At 44.8% G+C, this 17,666-nt stretch overlaps 1 protein-coding gene across 6 annotated transcripts in view; it reads left to right on the top strand.

Annotated features, from left to right (window-relative positions):
* Nucleotides 1–2,289: 2,289 nt before the first annotated feature.
* The window catches only part of FNDC3B (fibronectin type III domain containing 3B), a 184,649-nt gene continuing 169,272 nt past the window's right edge, over nucleotides 2,290–17,666 (top strand). Inside the window, exon 1 of one of the 6 annotated variants that reach the window (XM_059855764.1) lies at nucleotides 2,290–2,461. The gene's annotated coding sequence lies outside the window, so the exon portion shown is untranslated. Of the gene's footprint in view, nucleotides 2,462–3,871; nucleotides 4,019–12,796; nucleotides 12,902–13,586; nucleotides 13,843–14,893; nucleotides 14,913–17,666 lie in introns of those variants that run through there. The other 5 variants (XM_059855771.1, XM_059855765.1, XM_059855769.1 and 2 more) reach the window with 5 other exon arrangements.

Below are 17,666 nucleotides of genomic sequence, written 5' to 3'. Positions count from 1 at the left end.
ATGTAGGAACTCTCTGATGGAAAGCAATCTTTGCTTCACTCTCCCCTGCCCTCGGTTCCTGAGCCATGCCCAGGCTCCACTGAATCACTTTATTGTTGCTGTTAACCATCTGCTCTTCCAGCTCATCAGGGCTGTGGGGATGAACAGAAAGAGCTCCAAGGAGAAGGTAACATTTGCTCCAGGTCCAGGCTGACCTTGCTCTAGTTTTTGTGAGTCTGCCCTTCTGCAGTTTCAGGTGAGACTGGAAATGTCCCCATGCCTGAGGACCCTGTTCTGAGTTTCCAGATATGGACCAGACTTTTAGATAGATAGAAAAGCTATAAATCAGCCCTATGGTTCCATTTCTTTCCTCTTCTTTATTTCTCTTCATTTTGCTTTTGCCAGGTTTGAGTTTATTTACTCTTCAATTTAAATTTTATCTTTTTTAATAATTTTCCAACTCGTGTCAGTGATTTTTTTCCCTTCTAAACCAATGCCTTCACTGTCCCTTCTCTCCCTCTCTTTTTTTTTCCCCCCCCCACAAAACTGTCTATGAGACCAAGTAAAGTCTTTACAACCCCAGTGAATAATTAATCTCATCTGGTCTGTAACTCTACCCAGGACCATCAAAAAGTTTGCATGTTTTGGGTCAATAATAAAACAAAACATTTTTCTACTTTTAGATTTTATGCATTACAAAAGTTTTTGCAATTAACAACGAACAATACTTAGTGCTGGCTGACCATTCCACATTGAAAAATCTTTCCCATGGGAAAACTGCCTATTTGTTATTTTTGTAGGAGTTATCTATTTCAGATAACTTTATTTTCATTTTTCTGGGTTTTAGTCATGTACGAAAAAGCCCCAAACCCAGCCTATTTGGCCATGATGCTTTTACTCAGCCTTGATGCCAAACTGATTTTTCTTTAGTGTGTATTTCAGCAAGAAGCAGAACATCAAGGAGCCCTATGGGAAAAATGTTTGTGTTGATATTTCAATGGAAGAAGAAGAAGAAAGTACACCTGGGCTGCCTCAGACTCCAGAGGGTTTTCCAGTTTTTGAAAGGAAACCTTGCTCTGGTGGATAAAGTGGATCAATCATTGATAAAAGTTGTCGGGAAAAGTAACACTGAAGAATACAGTGATGGAGAGAAGGCAGAGCACAGGACGTGTGGGCGATGAGCTCCTGCAGAGGAAGGTTGGCTTCCCCAAGGACCATGGCTAAATCAAAAGACCCTTCATAGCACGGCTGTGATCTGTGGTGGGGGTAAGGCCAAGTCCTATTTTAAGCTTTTCCTGTAACCAGATTAAAGCTCCAGTCATGATTCCCCCATGGCTTGGATGCAGTGCTGAGAGGTGAATGACCACCACGGCCCCTCTTTGGGGCTCTCTTCCAGAGGCAGGGGATAAACTTCTCTTCTTTAGGGCTGCACAATTTAATAAGTCAGAGCATTTCCTTAGCCCTGAAAACATTGCCTAGAGCTTCTCCTTGCTCCCAGCCGATGGGAATGCAGCAATGACCACACGAATGGGAGCACAGACCTCGGCACTGCAGCAACCCGCAGCAGGCACCAAGGGGAGGACACGGATGGGGACATGCACTGACCCCGGCCTGGAACTGCTTGGGCAAAGGGCTGCTCTGTCAGACATGGCATTTTGGTGACAACTTTCCAACATCCATCACAACCACACACCCCTGCTAGGGCTGGGTGGACAGGGGAAGCTCGGTGGGTGATGTGAGCTCCAGGGTATTTGGCAGTAAGTGTAGTTTACAAAACATATCTTATGAGGAACAGCTGGGGGAGGGCTTATTTAATGTGGAGAAGAAAAGGATCAGGTGAGAGCTCATCTCTCTCTCTATAAGTCCCTGAAAGGAGATTGTAGCTAGCTGGAGGATGCTCTTTTCTCCTGCACCTGCAGTGAGAGGAAAACAGCCTTAAGATGAGACAGGGGAGATTCAGATTAGACATTAGAAACAAATGTTTTACTTTTAGGGTGGTCACTACCCCTGGAGCTGTTAAAGAGGCGTCTGGACCTGGCGCTGGGCGATGCGGTTTAGGGGTTATGGCGGTGCTGCAGGCTGGGCGGCTGGCCTGGCTCATCTTCAACCTTGACGATTCTCTAATTCTATTATTCCGCGATTCCAAGTAACGACGAACGGATCGCGGCGGGCGGACCAGGCGGAACGGGAACCGGAGCGGCTCGGGGCGAAGGGGCCGGGCGCCGTGCCCGCCCCGCGCCCGCCCCTCACGGAGCGCCCGCCCCGGTGGCGCGGGGCGGGGCGGCAGCGGGGCTGGCCGGCGTCCCACGCCCGCCTCGGCCGCCTTTTCGGCGGGAGCCGCTACTCCAGAGTGCGCGGTAGCGTGGGCCGGCCGGGGCCCCATGTGGTGCCGACATCACTGACATGGCGGAATCCCCGCCGAGCCCTCCCGGCACTCGCTCCAGCTAACCGGGACTCGCCGCCCCGCACCGCCCTCCCGCAGGTAAGGACGCGGCGGCGCTGCGGGCAAACGGGTGCCGGGCAGGGAGCCCCGCGGCTCCGCTGCGCTCCGAGCGCCGGCCAGCCGCGTCCCCCGCCCCGCTGCGCCTCTCCGGGTCCCGGCTCTTTTGTTCGGCGGCGGGACGCGGCCGCACTCGGTGGAAAGTTTCTCTGCCCGCCCCGCCGGCTCCGTCCGCCGCGGGGAGCGCCCGGCGGGCGGGCGGGAGCGGCCCCGCTCGGGGCTGGCGGCGGGACGGGCGCTCCAGCACCGCCCGGCTGTCCCTGGGGGCGGCCGGCCCGGCCGCTGTCATCGCCACCGCCCTCCCCGCCCGCTGCGGCTCCCGGAGGAGAAGTGCGGGAGCGGTCGGTGCCGGTGGGGGCCGCGGGCACCGCGGGTGTGTGCGGGGCGCCTGCCCGCGGCACCCCCAGAGCCGCGCCCCGCTCCGCAGCCCCCGGCCGGGGCTGCGGGCAGGTGGAGGAACCGGGGGTTCCTCCGCTTCCAGAACGTTGGGATCCAGAGGGCATGTTGGAGAAAAAGCTGGAGAAAGGCGCGACCGTCTTCTCTTGGCCCCGTCCTCCCCGCCGGGCTCCTGGCAGAGGCGGCTTGGGGAAGGAAAGCCCTGGAAACTTTTTATTTTTGCTTGCCAGACACCTTTTTAAAATGGCATGCGACCAGCAGACGGAGTAAAAAAGAACAACCCTTTTTAAAAGCTTAACCTCTCTTAGGTTAAGACCACAGCTGCATCCCCCCCTTCCCGGTTCTCAGAAATGTTCTATTTAAATAAGGTTTTGGCGGAGGTAGTGCGGCTTGGAGTTAAATGTAACGAGCCATTTATCCCATCTATATTTGTAGAATGGAAGGCGCGGGGCAAGCCTGCCTCTCTCCATATTAGTAATTTTGTATTTCATTTGCATTTCTTTGTGTCCTTTGGGTGTATAAAAGTACTGGCCTTAAAGGGGTAGTTACCCCATCACAGGGTGGGGGGGAGGGGACTGAGATATGGAGAGATTGGAGCTCCTTGTTGGTGTTTTTTATTTTTTAATTTGGATTTTTTTTTTGTTTGCTATTGGAACTCTGTGCTGGGTCTGTGAGAACAGGATTCCCATATCCCAGTTACCTGTGCCCTAACCACAGCTGCTGTATCCCTTAACCGCTTACCCTGCAGAACACAGTACGTTCCTGAAAGGTGCCAAACCAGTCTAACTCGAGTTTAACAATGTGCTAGGTAATGGCATTTCAAACTTCCACAGATTTTTAAGCGTAGAACACTATTTCTCAACCTTTTTTTTTTTGCAGCAGAGCTTGCTTAAAAGAGTTTGGGAGTGCCAGGCCTGGCAGTGCCTGTACTGGTCTGGGTCTGCGCTTTGTTCTGATGGGGAGCGGCTGCTCTGGACACGGATGACACAATGTGTGCTTGGCTGGGAATTCAGATAAAGGCATCGCTTCCATGAACCTCAGGAATGGCCAAGGGCTGCCTCCTGGGTGGAAGCATCTTGCTCCTCTTGCCCCGTTCACCTACGGCCCGTGTGTCTTTCTCAGCAGTTGCTGCCGGTGCTACCAGTAAGAAAATGATTCTTGGCCGAATTCCCGGGGTCATTTCGGGTCTCGCACAGAAGCGGTCTGTTAGTGCTTTTCTCTTAATCTTCAGCACTTCTGTGGTTCCCTCTCGTTAATTTCAAAGCTGTTGTGATTTGTGGTTGTATTGGGACCCTGCTGTGGCAGAAACGTCTGCTGCCCCAGAAGGATCGTGTATTGTTCTTCCCAGTTCAGTATCTTTTAGCTACTTTATGCTTATAATGTAGCTCAGAGATGAGTCGGTGTGGAAGGTGATATATTTTACTTATTTTTTTCTTTTTTAAAATTTTGTGCTTTTGGGACTCATCTGGTTTGGGTTTGAGGTCGCTGCTGGGACAGCAATGAGAGGGGTTTTTCATACTGTTAGCCTATAGTTGGCCAAAGGATAAGAAATGAAGGTAGCTAGCAGCCAAAATAAGCTGATATTCTGCTATAGCCAAGAAGCTCAGAGCTGTAACTCCATACTGCAAGTATTTTATCTTTAGTCTCAGAAAAGTTTGTAACTTCCAATCTGAAATGTGTTTATCCTGGCACTTTTTTTCCTACGTGTAGTATTCAGGGAACTAAAAGAAGTTTTATCCATCATACCTGTTCCTTAGCAGAGAATTTTTTTTTTTCTCCTCACTTTATAGTTTTCTTTATGTCCTCTGAGAAGGAGAAGCAGTTAAGAGCAGTCAAACTTCTGCAGTTCATAAATCTGTTCAAGAAAATATATACAGACTATGCAGCAAACTTCTGCATGTGTGTGGTTGTATTCATGAACTTTCTAATAAGTATAATTGACTTTTTCCCTCAAAAATGTAGGTTGTCAGAACCAACATTTACAGTATGAATAAATGTTTGTAGCGTGAGGATAAATGCCTGCTAAGTACGTGTAATTAAATACAGGGCCCAGAGCCTGAACACACCTGAATCAAACAAATTACTCTCCACAGTGCTTTTTTCTTCACTATAGTCTGCCACTTCCCTCCAAAGAAAAGACATGGGGGAGATGGAGTGACATCTTTGGAGTTACTTGGAGTGGCAGTTTGGGACTCACTGGGAGAGCATCCTGTCACTCCACTGAGGCTGTTGGGTTTAAAGTTAGGAAATAGTGTGACTGGAATTGTTTTGAGCAACATGCCGCAAGTTATCGAAATTCCATTTGTTTGCAGTAGCCTTTGGTGTACAGCAAATAAAATAAATAGCAGAAGAAGCCAGCAGAGCCCTGTGTAAATCTCAGCTGTGCAAAATACTGGCGAGACAAAGTTTCTCAAGCGTTGCCCAGAGGATTTGTGCCTCAGTGATTGTCTCTGCACTGCTGAGTGGTGGAGGATCCTTTGGAAACAGCAGTATCAAAACTCGCGTTGTTTACGGCCAAGGTTTAGTGTCCCTGTGTGATCTGTCCCTGGAGATGGAAGGTATGTGGGAAGAGGGAAGTTCTTCAAACAAGGCACTGGAAATAGGAGCTGCTGGATACACAGCCATCTGCAGGCAGGAATGCTGGTATGTCAGCGAGCAGATAACTCCAAACAGCTTCCAGTGGGGACGTGGTGGTTGGCGTTTTTATCAGTTTATTCTAAGCACCTCTTTGCAAAATTAAAGTTGGAAGCCTGCTCGCTGTTGGGTTCCAGACAGCCAGGAGAAAAAAAAAGAAAAAAGCACAAACTAATTAAATGTGATTTATTGTGGAATTTGCAACAGTGTTGGAGAGATGAGTTGCCTTTCAGAAATGCTGCTGTGGATGTTAAATCTGTGCTTTGCTCTGGATGAAAAATGACGGTGCTGTTGAGCAAGTACACAAGAAAAACGTTGTCTGTGTTAAAGTCTGTTCTTGAGCAGGAATATTCCCTGGAGGTCCCAGGTAGTGCAGCTTGGAGCAAATCTTTGTGGTGCTTTTAATTGGAAAAAGGATGGGTTTCCTTGAGCTTAGAGGTTAAAATGCAGGGCTTCTCCAGTGACATGCTTTCTGCGTTTCGTATGAGGAATCCTTTGTTTACAAGTAAATTGTGGTGTTTGTTAGCAGATAACAGACAAAAAGCCAACAGCATAAGAAACATTCTCTATTTGTTTTTCTAATGGTGACAGTTTATAATGGTGATATACTGAAAATTGCCATGTGAATACTCTGCTTAGTAAACTGCAGCTATGTATAGTGTTAGTTTTGTAATATGAAGCAATAAACAATTCCTAAGTAATGAAATACATATTTTATTATTTCTTTTTTTTTTTTTTTTTTGCGAGGATGGAACTACAGCTAATTCTGATATGTGGCATTTGCTTTTTCTGGCATCTGCTCCTCATTCTATAAGATACTCAGTGCAATGACAAGATGGATTCAGGAAAGGAGTTTCTGCTGTTGTGTTTTTTGTTGATCTTGTTATTTTTTTAGATTTAGAATAACTGAGAGCAAACACTTGAATTCTCTGGAGATGAAGGTGATAAGCCTGTCTGATTTTTCTGTGTTGAGTTAGTGTATTGCAATTCTGTGGCAGCAATGCAAATACCTTAAAACATGCTTTACATCCTGGTCTCTTATCGTTGCCTTATATATAATTATGGACTTCTCTATTATTAGGTCCTTGCAAAGGACTCTAATAATAGAATGTGTGTGTACATGTATTTAAACATCTCCTTCATGCTTCCTGGAATGCTTCATATGGAATGCTTTGGAAAGAGAGAAAGAAATTCCTTTTAAGAGATTAATAAAAACTTCAATAAAGAACAATTTTAGATGACCCTTGTCACCCTCAGATGCTTGGGATGTTGTGGACAGATTTCCCTGTGCTTTTAATCTGAACTAGCAAAACCAATCTGCTCTTAGTCTGTAGGTTCTCTGGGCCTCTGTGCAGCTGTGTCAATTTTACATGGTTGCTCCCCATTTTCCACTTACCCACTAATAAAAAGCCAATGTTTATAACCTAAATCCCAGTGTTGTCTTTTGCCCCAAATATTTCTGCACAACCCTTTAGTCAAACCCAGAACTGTAGTGAAGTAAGATGGAGTGATTATTTTAGACCTTGATAGCAAAAGCAGCGTGGGAGTAGAGAGTTGTCCTGATTTGTTTCAGGATGACCTTACCATTTTCCTTTAGTGTATGGTTAGTTAGCTGAAAGAATTCATTCCACTTTTTAACTTGCCTTTGCTGTTGAAGTATGTCCCTAGTCAATGCCAATTCAGTGACCTTATGCTTGCAGATACTTGAACTGGGTATGCTACTCAGTGCTATGTATTGCTCTGCTCCTCATTTATATATTGATGTGGAATAATGCAGCAGAGAAAAAAAGGATGAAAGCATTTGTGGATAATGAGAGCACTGGGTGGGTTTCCTTCTGGTCAGCTTGTGTTTTTTTTGTGGACTCATGTGATGTCAGCTCACAGAAGGGAAAAAATTGCCTTCAGTGTCTTGTTACTAGCAAATGTTTGGCAACCAGAAGCATCACTTCATTAGAATGAATTGACAGAGCAGAAGAGACCCAGTAAGAACTGCAGAGCTCGTGCAATATTTTGGGGTCTGTAATGCCTGAATAGTGTGTGGTTTTTTGGGTTTTTTTTCCCTTTGTAAGTACTGATGGAAGTGGTGAGTTTGGAAAGCAAAGATGCAACTTTGGCTTGACTGACTCCATGAAGGGTGTGGCTTTACTGGGCTTATGTTGAAGTGGAAAAAGTTCCTCCTTTTGTGACAAGACAAGTCAAATTGGAACATACCATGTACCTGATTCTTCTAGATATGTTTGAGCTGGATGCAAGTTTGGGACCTAGCTGCTTACATGTTTGTGTGTTCTGTCCTTGTAGCAGATGGTAACTGGTGTTTGACTTTGAGGGGTGTGTTTGGCTTGAACAGTTATAATGTTGTTCTTGTTTTCACCAGATCTTACTTCACTTTGCTTAGAACACGCTCATGTACTGTTCTTTTGTACTACTGTAAAGCTCTGAGGAAATTATTTTATAGTCTTGTTAGGAGATATATTTTTTTATTAACTGTATAAAAATTTGAAGAATGGGGTTGAGAATAAGCTGTAGATTTTCCCCAAAACACGTTCTTGATCCTCTATTATACAGTTCTGTATTGAACTGTAGCTACCTTAGGGAGGCACGACTTTTAAAGTGAAGAATTTGTTCCTATTTGGTTGCATTGTCTGAAGGATGGCAACATGTTTCTTGAGGGCTGATTTCCACTGAGTCATCCCCTGAGCAGGGCAGAGGGATGTTCGGCTGCTATCACATCTTCTGCTTTGGCAGGTTAACTAGGAAATTTGTTCTCAAAGCCTGCCTTGGGGAGGAGAGAGCAACAAGTCTTTATTTTCGAATGCTGGAAAGTGTTAGAAGCTGTGGCAGCTCAAAGAAAAGCAAATGAAAGAAAAAAACTGTTTCTTACTCTGGATTTTTATGGAATTGGCTTCTGCTTTAATGAGGTTTTTTTTTTTTTTCTATTTATTCCAAGGTCTGCTTTTCTCAGTGTCCCACTTGCCCATCCTTCCTTTAACATATGTATTCACCTGTGATTCCTGATACTACAGTAGGAGCTTCCTTCTAATTGTCTCTCAGTATGATTTATGTTCTGTTGGTTGCAAAGCTATTAAAGGTGATCTCAGCCATGCAGCGAGGTTTCTTCTGCTCTTGTGCTCCAGGCTGGGGTCTTGGGGTGCAGCGTTTGGTCACAGGAGCAGTGTTCCTTCTGAGCAGCCCATCTGACAGTCCCTGTGTCTGGGGAACTGGGCAGCTAGAGACACAATACTTAATTTGGCACAGTGTTTGCTCTTAGCTGGCTTTTCTTGAATGCCTCAGATGTGGGTGAGGGAGGGGCAGCAGATCTGGGTTTGTGCAACGCTGCATTCCCTTTTGTCTCCTTCCCTTGGAGTTGGTGTGCTGGCTGTGACGCGTGGCCTTTGCATGACTAGAGGTGCAGGCATGTGGACGTGAGGAATGTGTCCATCCACATGTGCATTGGGGTGTGCCCAGCACTGCAGCCCAGGTGGCTGTGTCTTGGCCCCAAGGTGGGTACAGGTGACCCAGGAAGGCTGTGGTGTATGGTCCTCCTGTACTTCAGAGAGTTGAAGTGGTCTGACAGGACCACACGTGCTGCTCCTTGCATCACAGGTTGAGGCACTGTTGATGGTATAGGTCCCAGCTAGCCATACAAGGAGGGAAAATCCATCTTCAAAAGCTGGTCCTGAGGAATGGGTCAGAAGTTTCCTGGCTTGGTTGGCAAGGGTATTATTATAAGGAAGGAAATGAGGGATTGGTGTAGTGAGGTGGCGTCATGTTTTAGAGGTGGAAGTGGTGGAAGGAGTTAAACTGCACGTGGTCTGTGGGAGAACTTAGGCTTGGAGAGTAACCCAGAAGCAGGATGAGCTGCAGAAAGTTGGTGGTGTTACAGAAAAGAGAAAAGGATGGTGGAAAAAAAAAAAAATCTAAATTCAGTATAAATCATAGTTAAGTGGTGCTTCACTGCGTCTGTGTTGATGTCTGAACGTGTACATGTGTTGTCTCCTTTTAAATCAGTGACCTTACGTGGCTTGGAGGAGCAGAGAAAATGTCACAGTGTCACAAATAACCCCCTGTAGAAATTGTGGAGTGAAACAACACTTAAGATTCTGGATCAGTTGAAGATGACTCTATAGCCAGAAGACTGACCCCTGCTCTCTGTGTGCACTGTGACCCTGCAGGCTGTCAGCTCTGCTCTGAAGAGTTCAACCTCCTGTTGTACTTGTAGGAAATGTATGTTGGATGTTCTGAGGATAAAGGGTTAATTTTGTGGCATTTCAGGGTGCAAGTTCATATGTTCATAAGTCAGTTTGTTTGACAGTCAATTTCTTTCTTTTCTATAATCAGAAGTTTGTAATTTAGGCTGCTGTAGATAACTTCCTAGTCTCTAATACTGACAAAACACTTGAGAATAAGCAGAAGTGAAGTCTGGGTTTCTGATAGTTCTGTGTTTTGCTTGCACTTAAGCAGGTAGGTGGTTCATTCCCACGGTGTCTCCTTATGTAACTTCCTATTTGTATGTTGTCCTTTTGGTTTATTTGTTATAAAACTAAATTACATTTTCGTTCAGCAGGACCTCAAAACAACAACAGAAGTCAACAAACAGAAACCTTAAAGGACCAAAGGAAAATTACTTTGTATTTCTCATTGTCATTAACTCAGATGTTGGTGAGGTAATAATGTCATGTTCAGGAATAAAAAATATCCTATGGATTTCACCAGAGACCCAGATAATGTCTTGTTGGATGTCTGCCACCATGCCAGGAAGTTAAATAAGGTTCGTTGAGAATTTTAGTACTAGATCATAGGCACCAGTGGTCTAGGGTCACACTCTTACTTGATATTGAACATGCAGGTTACATTATTCTTAGCTGACCATCACCAATGCACAAGAAATCTTATAGCTAAAGAGGAATTCTGAGATTTTTCCACAAAGCAAAAGTTTTGTAGAGTTCGATATCAAAGTGGAGAAAAGTGACTGAAAGGATAGATGTACCTTAGTTATTAGGAAGAGATAGTTTACTATGAGGGTGGTGAGACTGGCACAGGTTGCACAGAGGAGCTGTGGCTGCTCCATTCCTGGAAGTGTCCAAGGCCAGGTTGGACAGGGCTTGGAGCAGCCTGGGATAGTAGAAGACGTCCCTGCCTGTGGCAGCGGGCTGGAACTACATGGTCTTTAATGTGCCTTTCAACCCAAACCATTTCATGAGTCTATGATCTGAGCCTTAGTCCTTGTTCCTTGTGTGTCAGCTGGTGGTGAAATTAACTTGTTTCATTCTGCTCTGCACATGTTTATTTTTGCAACTCCATATGCTGCTCTAACAGATCTTTATTATTGCTTGTTAAGTTCAGCGGTGCTTTTAGTGACTGCACAAAACATAAACATCCTCTGTGACTTCGTTAGACATACAGTGCAAACTTTTTGTTGCCTTGAAGGCTGTTCCTTGGGTCAGTGAGCACAGTGAGCAGCAGTCAGGGCACTGTACGCCCACGACTGCGAGGAGATGAGGAACAGAAAGGAATTGTCTTGTTACCTAATTTAAGTGTCTTCTCCCTGCAAGCTCTCGTGTGTGTGTGGTGTTTTATCTTTACCCTTTCCCCTCTCAGTTAGCAGGGCTGGACGTGCTTGTCCAGCTGTTCCAGCTGCCTTGTTTGGTGGGCAGGAAATGGTGATGTGGTGGAAATTAGGCAATTCTGCCGAGTGCAACCAAAAGGATCTGTGATCTCTTCCACGGCAGCCACTTCTGGCTTCTGGGTAAAACGAAAGAGTCGAGTCATTCAGATACTTCTGTAACCACAATCTGTGTAAGGTATGAGGTGGCTACACTTGAATTTTTATGTGCCTCTGAATAGGTTGCTTCAGTGGATGTGTGAGAGCTGCTATGTTACTGTAAAGGCAATATTTGTGGATCTAAAATTCTGAAGTTAGACATCAACGGTTTCACTTCCTTTTGGCATTTTGCGATCATGCAGTCAAACAGGATGATATTATGCCCTAAAGTGTTGCTGTGAAAAGTTTTTTCAGTTTCTCAGAGCTTCTAGACTATTCCAGTCCTGCCCTTGCTAGCACATCTGAGTCCTTTCTGGTCTGTCTTACTAAATCCTTGTTTCTCTATTCCCTTTTTCCTTTGTTAGACTTTTGTAGACTACAGTGTATTGATTTCAGTGTATGGGTTAGTGCAAGGGGAGGAAGGCAGGTGAAATGTGAGAATTGGGGCAGAGAAAATAGGGATATGTGAGGACATGGAAAATAGTATTGACTGGATCAGTTTGCAAGTAGATCAAGTGTATTATTATTATTGGCCCTGCTATAATTTAAGGTTCCGTGACGTTCTCTCTCAATGAAGCACAAGGAAATACAGTAACACACTCTTAAGTGATTGAGTTCACCTGGACTGTGATAAGAGCACCTCTGAGCAGATCTGACCCAGCCTGGCTAGCAGCAGTGCCGTGGTGGTGCTGCAGGGCTGTGGGCAGTGCTGGCTGGGGACGAGGTGCTGCTCCCTGGCTCTGCTGAGCCACGTGGCAGCGGGAGATCTGTCCTTTCACTTGGGGAGGGAAAAGCAAAGCCTTGGCCTGCTGCCTGGACTAACCTCACATGGCAAGCAGAGGACTTGTGTTCGAGTTAGAAAGTGTATGGGGATGGCAGATTGGATCTGTCAGCTTCCCTCCTCTTCCGTCCTTGGAAGAGTTATTTTCCATTAATTATGGATACGTAGATTTTTTTTTTTATTTTTAAGTGTCCTAGCTCTGTGGAGCAAGTGAGATGTAACTGTGGTCTGCTGGTTCCCTGAAGGGTTTCCCCCAGGATGGCTGGCTGGGTAGGAGGTATCTCTCTGCTGGGGCAGGGGTGCAGTGAGGTCCTGCCTGTGCTCCCTGGTCTGTTCCTCCTTCTGCTCCTATGGTCTGGCAAATGCAAGACAATTTGAGGGAGCTGTATGCAAATTGTAGGTGATTCAGATGAAGAAAGCATTTCCTTAAAAATTTTGAAGCTGATTTGACTGGTTCTTCAGTGAGTATTTCATGTTGGCTGCATAGTGTATAAAGTATCACTGATTTAGTGTTTTTGCATATCCCTGCTTTTCTCAGAAAATGTTTTGCAATATTTGACTTGTGCATTTATGAAAGGATTTGGCAGATGGGAGAGGGAAGCAACAACTCTTCTCTCGTCATACACAGAATACACAGTTGGAAGGAAGAAACAGATAAATACCTTTTTTATCTGTTCTAATATATTAGACAAAGGTTTTCTTTGTTTTTCTGCCAACAGCAGCTCTTCCTGACCTTTGTGATCAATATTAGCAATGGAGTTTCTTCAAGCAGATGTAGAGACTTTGTTGTGCAACTGCTCAACCAGAGTGTGAACGTGGTCTGACAGTGGTTATACAGCCATGAAGAAAGGTATCCACCCAAGGGGGGAATCTTATTTTGCTTTTAATAGAGGTGGGAAGAGAGATTAACACTATTTTGCAAGTCCTTCTGGGATTTGTTTTGGAAAGTGTATGCTTTCTGATCACCTGTGTTAGTGAAAGATGGGTAAATTGGAAGTGGTAGAGTTACAGGCGAGGGTTACAAGCATGACTGGAAGTGTGGAAAGCCTTTCTCGTAAGATGAGATGGAGAAATATTTAACAGGAAAGAAGTTCCAATGAACTTTACTATCTCTAAATCCATCAGAGAGGTAAACATTGAATGCATACAGGACTGTTTAAGCCAAAAGCCAGTGCTGGCAGATGAACGTGTGGACGCAAGATGTCAATAAATAAAAACTTCTTTAGAATTTGATTGAGCAGCTTAGTCCAAACCCAGGCCAGCTATCTAAACAGGAGCCAACTCAGGGCATGCAGAAAGACCTAAGTACTTTTAATGTATAGGGCTTAATGCAAGGCTATTAAAGAGTGTTGTGTGCCTGTGATATTCCCATATATGAATGTGGAGTGTACGAGTGGCAGATGGATTTCGAGGAAGTGGGAGAACAGAGAACTTGGAATATAGTCTGATGAAAGTACTGTGGGCATTCATTGCAGCTGCAAAATTTATAAATCTAATCCTTATTTCTTAATGAACTGGCATACAGCTTCAACTGGCAACTTCTCTTCAAATCTGCTTGCACCTGAAGTTGTGCATGTGCAGTGTGCATGTACAATAATGGTGGTGCAGCTTCAGTATGGCTGCAATCCTGGTGGAATTTTACTTTCATGTCCTGCTACTTTTACTGGTAGAAGGTCCTGATGTAACATGGTTCCAGGAGAGGAGATGGGTGGCTTTCCAAGAGCTTTGAACGTCAGGTCAAACAACGAAGGTGCTTTCCAAAAGTGGTGGATCACTTATCAAAGTGGAGAGGTTTGTATCCAAAACTTTACCAAGGATAATCTCTAGGAAAGAGTATGTTAATTCTTTAGATAATCACAGGCTTCAAAGCAAAATCAGAATGCAAGATAAACTTTTGTTTACACTTTGTCCTAGGGGGGAAAAATGTAACAAGGTCAGGCTTATACAAATGTGAATTTAAATATTTAAAAATGCCTGAATTTGTGTGCTGGTAGAAGATAGAAGCTATACTGAAATACAAGGTAAAAATTTTTTTAAAAAGTGAAATCAGTGAACAAATGTGCAATGCCGAAGTAGAAATACTTTCAGTGATAAGGAAAGGAAAATTTAAATTTGGTCATCTGCAACTTCACAAGTGGCTGTAAAACCAGCAAATTGCTAGGTCTGCTTGCACTAGGACTCTGGAAAAGGAAAAGGCATGTAGAGAAGGTATTATCCAGCTAATTGCTTGGTAGCTACACTGAAATTTCTTGAATACTGACCTGTGATGTTCCCCTTTCCCAGCAGAAATGCTTTTGTGTCAGACAGAAGTTAATGTTTCTTTGGACAGAGGAGGATGCAGTGAGTCCTGCAGACTTTCATCTGAGCCTTTTCCTCTGCAGCAGGAGTCACAGGAACTTGTTGACAAAGGTGTCTTCTGTGATACCATTGAGATTTTAGTTTGGGGTATAATTTTTTTTTGTTTTAGAGGCAGGTTTTACTTTAATATATTATCAACACTCTGATTTAAGCTTGTGATGTGCTTTTTCCTGAGCTGTTTGGGGGGTACAAGTTGTTTTAATTGTCTTTATGCTAATTCAGAAGAACTGGGAGCTCTGTTTCCATCCATCAGCGCTGGAAAGTGAAACAACAGCCAAGCAAACTTGCAGATGGTTGCAGGTCCTGGATCCCAGCCACTGCCCAATGGCTGTCATTTGCTGCTTACAAAACACTGTGCTGGGCGTGTGAGTGTGGACTTTGCCTTGCCTGTGCTGGGAAGTGAGCGTGGACTTTGCCTTTGTCAGCAGCAGGAGGAGGAAGGTGAAGCCCTGAACGTTCCCCATGGGGTCCCCAGCCTTTGGCCAGGGCTCCCTGCCAGCGACGTAAGGATTGGCTTGGGAGTTCTCCAGGGTTATAAAACACCCAGCTGTTGAACTTTTAAAAGTTTTGTGACTGGGCAGCTGGGAACTCGGCTGGGCTGGAGGATGAGCTGTATTTGACAGAGGAACAATGGTTTCACAAGCGTGCACACGTACTCCCCTCACCCCCTTCTGGGGCCATGGGTGTGCACTATCTGAAATCCTGGTGCTAATTAAAAATCACAATAAGCCAGTGCACTTAAAAGTGGCTTTTGTTGGTTTGGTTTGGGGTTGTTTTGTTTTTTTTTAAATTTAAAACTGCTCTGACTGGGGAGTTAATGAAACAACTGGGAACAGCATCTCGCATCGTGGCCACTTGCTCAGTCGTGGCTGAGTTGGTGCAAAGTATGCTGGAGCTGATTTTTATTGTTCCAGTGGGATTTCAGCCTACTGTGCCAAGGGAAAAGTTAACATGGGCAACAAGAGCTAACTCAGCTTCCAGGATTGAAGGTGCTGGTGGGAGGCCAGGAGCTGACTGGAAGAACCTGGCTGGGAATGGGGTGGAGGGAGCATCCCTGAGCAGGTTGGCAGAGCCTGGAGCACAGCAGAAGTGATCAGTGGGGCTTTATTTAATGCTGGCTGGGTAGCATGGTTTAGTTTCAGTCTCACCCACAAACTGCTAAGCATTTCCTGATTTAGGAAGGTCAATATGAAAAAACTTGCAGTGTAAAGCTGTTGTTTTTTATCTGGACAGTCAAACAGATCCCATGAAGTGATAATTAGTGTTACTGGCCAGGGCAGGCTGTCAATTTTAGTAGGAAATCATTAAATAAACACTGGTGAATAACCAGTATGCTGGTTCTTCTTCCCTTGGAAGAGACCAGGGCATTAACAGAAGTGATGTGTTTCACTATCCCCATTTTGCAGCTGAGAAAACAAGGCACAGAGTTGAAAATACTGGAGATACTTTGGGGCTTGTTTTGGTTGTGGCTGGACTAGAAATCTTACTAGTGGTCTGCACATGTGTGGGGGTTTCCCTCCCCAAGGCAGCTTTTGGGACAGTTCCTACCTCTGAAAGCCTCTCCCAGAGGAGGTTTCCTTGGCAAGAGGGCAATAACTACTTGCCTTCTGCTCAGCATATTGTATTGTGTCTGTAGGAAGCCTTTGTACAAGGCTGACTTGCCTGGGTAGGGGGGCAAGGACAGTTCCCTTACAAATGCCAACTAGGTCTTTGCAAACTAATACAATTGTCAGTAGGCAGTACAGCATACACCTGATTTAGAAAGGTTATAGTTCTTTTTTAGAAAGGATAACTTTATCTTGGCTTTGTAATTTGTATTTCTGGTGGGTGCATGGAGTCATATTGCCATAAGAGAAGGGAATACTGCTCACTTCCCCTGGCTGATTCCACCTACTTCAGTAGCTAATCTTTGCTCAAATTAATGTTGTGCTCAATTCTGATTTACCTGGCTCCTGCTTCTGCTCCTGTTCTTTGGTGTCCAGTCCTTGTTGGCTGGGACTACATAAAAATGCCAGCCCTTTGAGAGGGCTGCTGTGGCATGTATTGGGCACGCGGTGTTATCAACTCCCAGATGAATCTGTGGTCACTTGGCTGGCTAGCTCTTGATACATTGAAGATATTTCACATTGATTGTGCAGAGTGAGCTCTTTTATCAGTGTTGTGTGGTACCAAGTCAGAGGCTGGCTAAAGAACACACATGTGCTAACACAGCTATCTCTCCAACCAGAGGTGTAATCTCATCCGGGAGCGCACTTGGATTTGTTTGACAGGGCCTGTTTTATAGAGAATGACAATGCTGATTATGCTCCTATCTTTGCATTCCTTATCACTGGAATCCTTCATTGACTTTTGATTGTTTTATCTGAAAGCTGTGTCTTACTAATGGGATGTAATTGCACTGGGCAACCTGCTTCTCTCTCAGCTGCTGGTGCACAGTTAATGCAGTCTCTCTCTGCTCCATCCCTCTGCATCAGTGTGTCCTGTTGTTGGCAGTAGGTCAGGCATTTCTTTAAAGGCTCAAATCAGAACTTAATTGAAGGATTTTGGGGCTGACTTGCCCACTGGGGTAAGTCAACAAGTGCATTTTGTAGCTCTTCCAAGTACCAAACAGAAGAATTCATTAAATTCTTTTCCCCTGCATCATTCGCCCTATTTTCACTTCTGTTTTGCAGTGGGGTTATGCTGCTGTTGGAGTTCAGTCCTCCTTAGTTTGTTTTAGAATACAGCTCGTTTTCTGTTTTCTTGCAAGTCATGGTTATTTTTCTTTGTCTGACTTGTCTTGACTTTAGCCTTGGTTTCACTTACCAAATTTCTGTACTACTTTCACTGGCTATTCTTAGCTTCCCTCTTTTACCCTTTTTTAATGCTGCATTACATTTTTGTCTTCTTACCATGGTATCAGGATAGGATTTTAGTTGAAGTGTCCCTCTTTCTCAAACAGAATCAAAATTTTTCAAGTTGTCTTTTCTGGAAAAACAGAAAAGAGCTTACAGTTGTAGATAAAGTTTTTCAAGTCCGTTTTTCCCCTCAGTTCTCATCAGTTTTGGGAAATTAGCATTTGTTGTTCTAAACCTAAACTGCATGTGCTGAGTCCAATTAATCTCCCTCTAATAACATTTGATTGCTGTGGCGACTCAGAAGTTCTCATGGGATGATTCTGACTGGCTCTGTAAAGATGAAACTTGCAGCTGTTGGGTATTGAGTGCACGAAAGTCACAAGGACAATAAAACACTGAGGTTTTTTTCACACATCTTAT

The sequence above is a fragment of the Haemorhous mexicanus genome, chromosome 10 (assembly GCF_027477595.1).
Source record: "Haemorhous mexicanus isolate bHaeMex1 chromosome 10, bHaeMex1.pri, whole genome shotgun sequence".
Taxonomy (NCBI): Eukaryota; Metazoa; Chordata; class Aves; order Passeriformes; family Fringillidae; genus Haemorhous; species Haemorhous mexicanus.
This window is presented reverse-complemented; position numbering and strand designations above follow the sequence as displayed.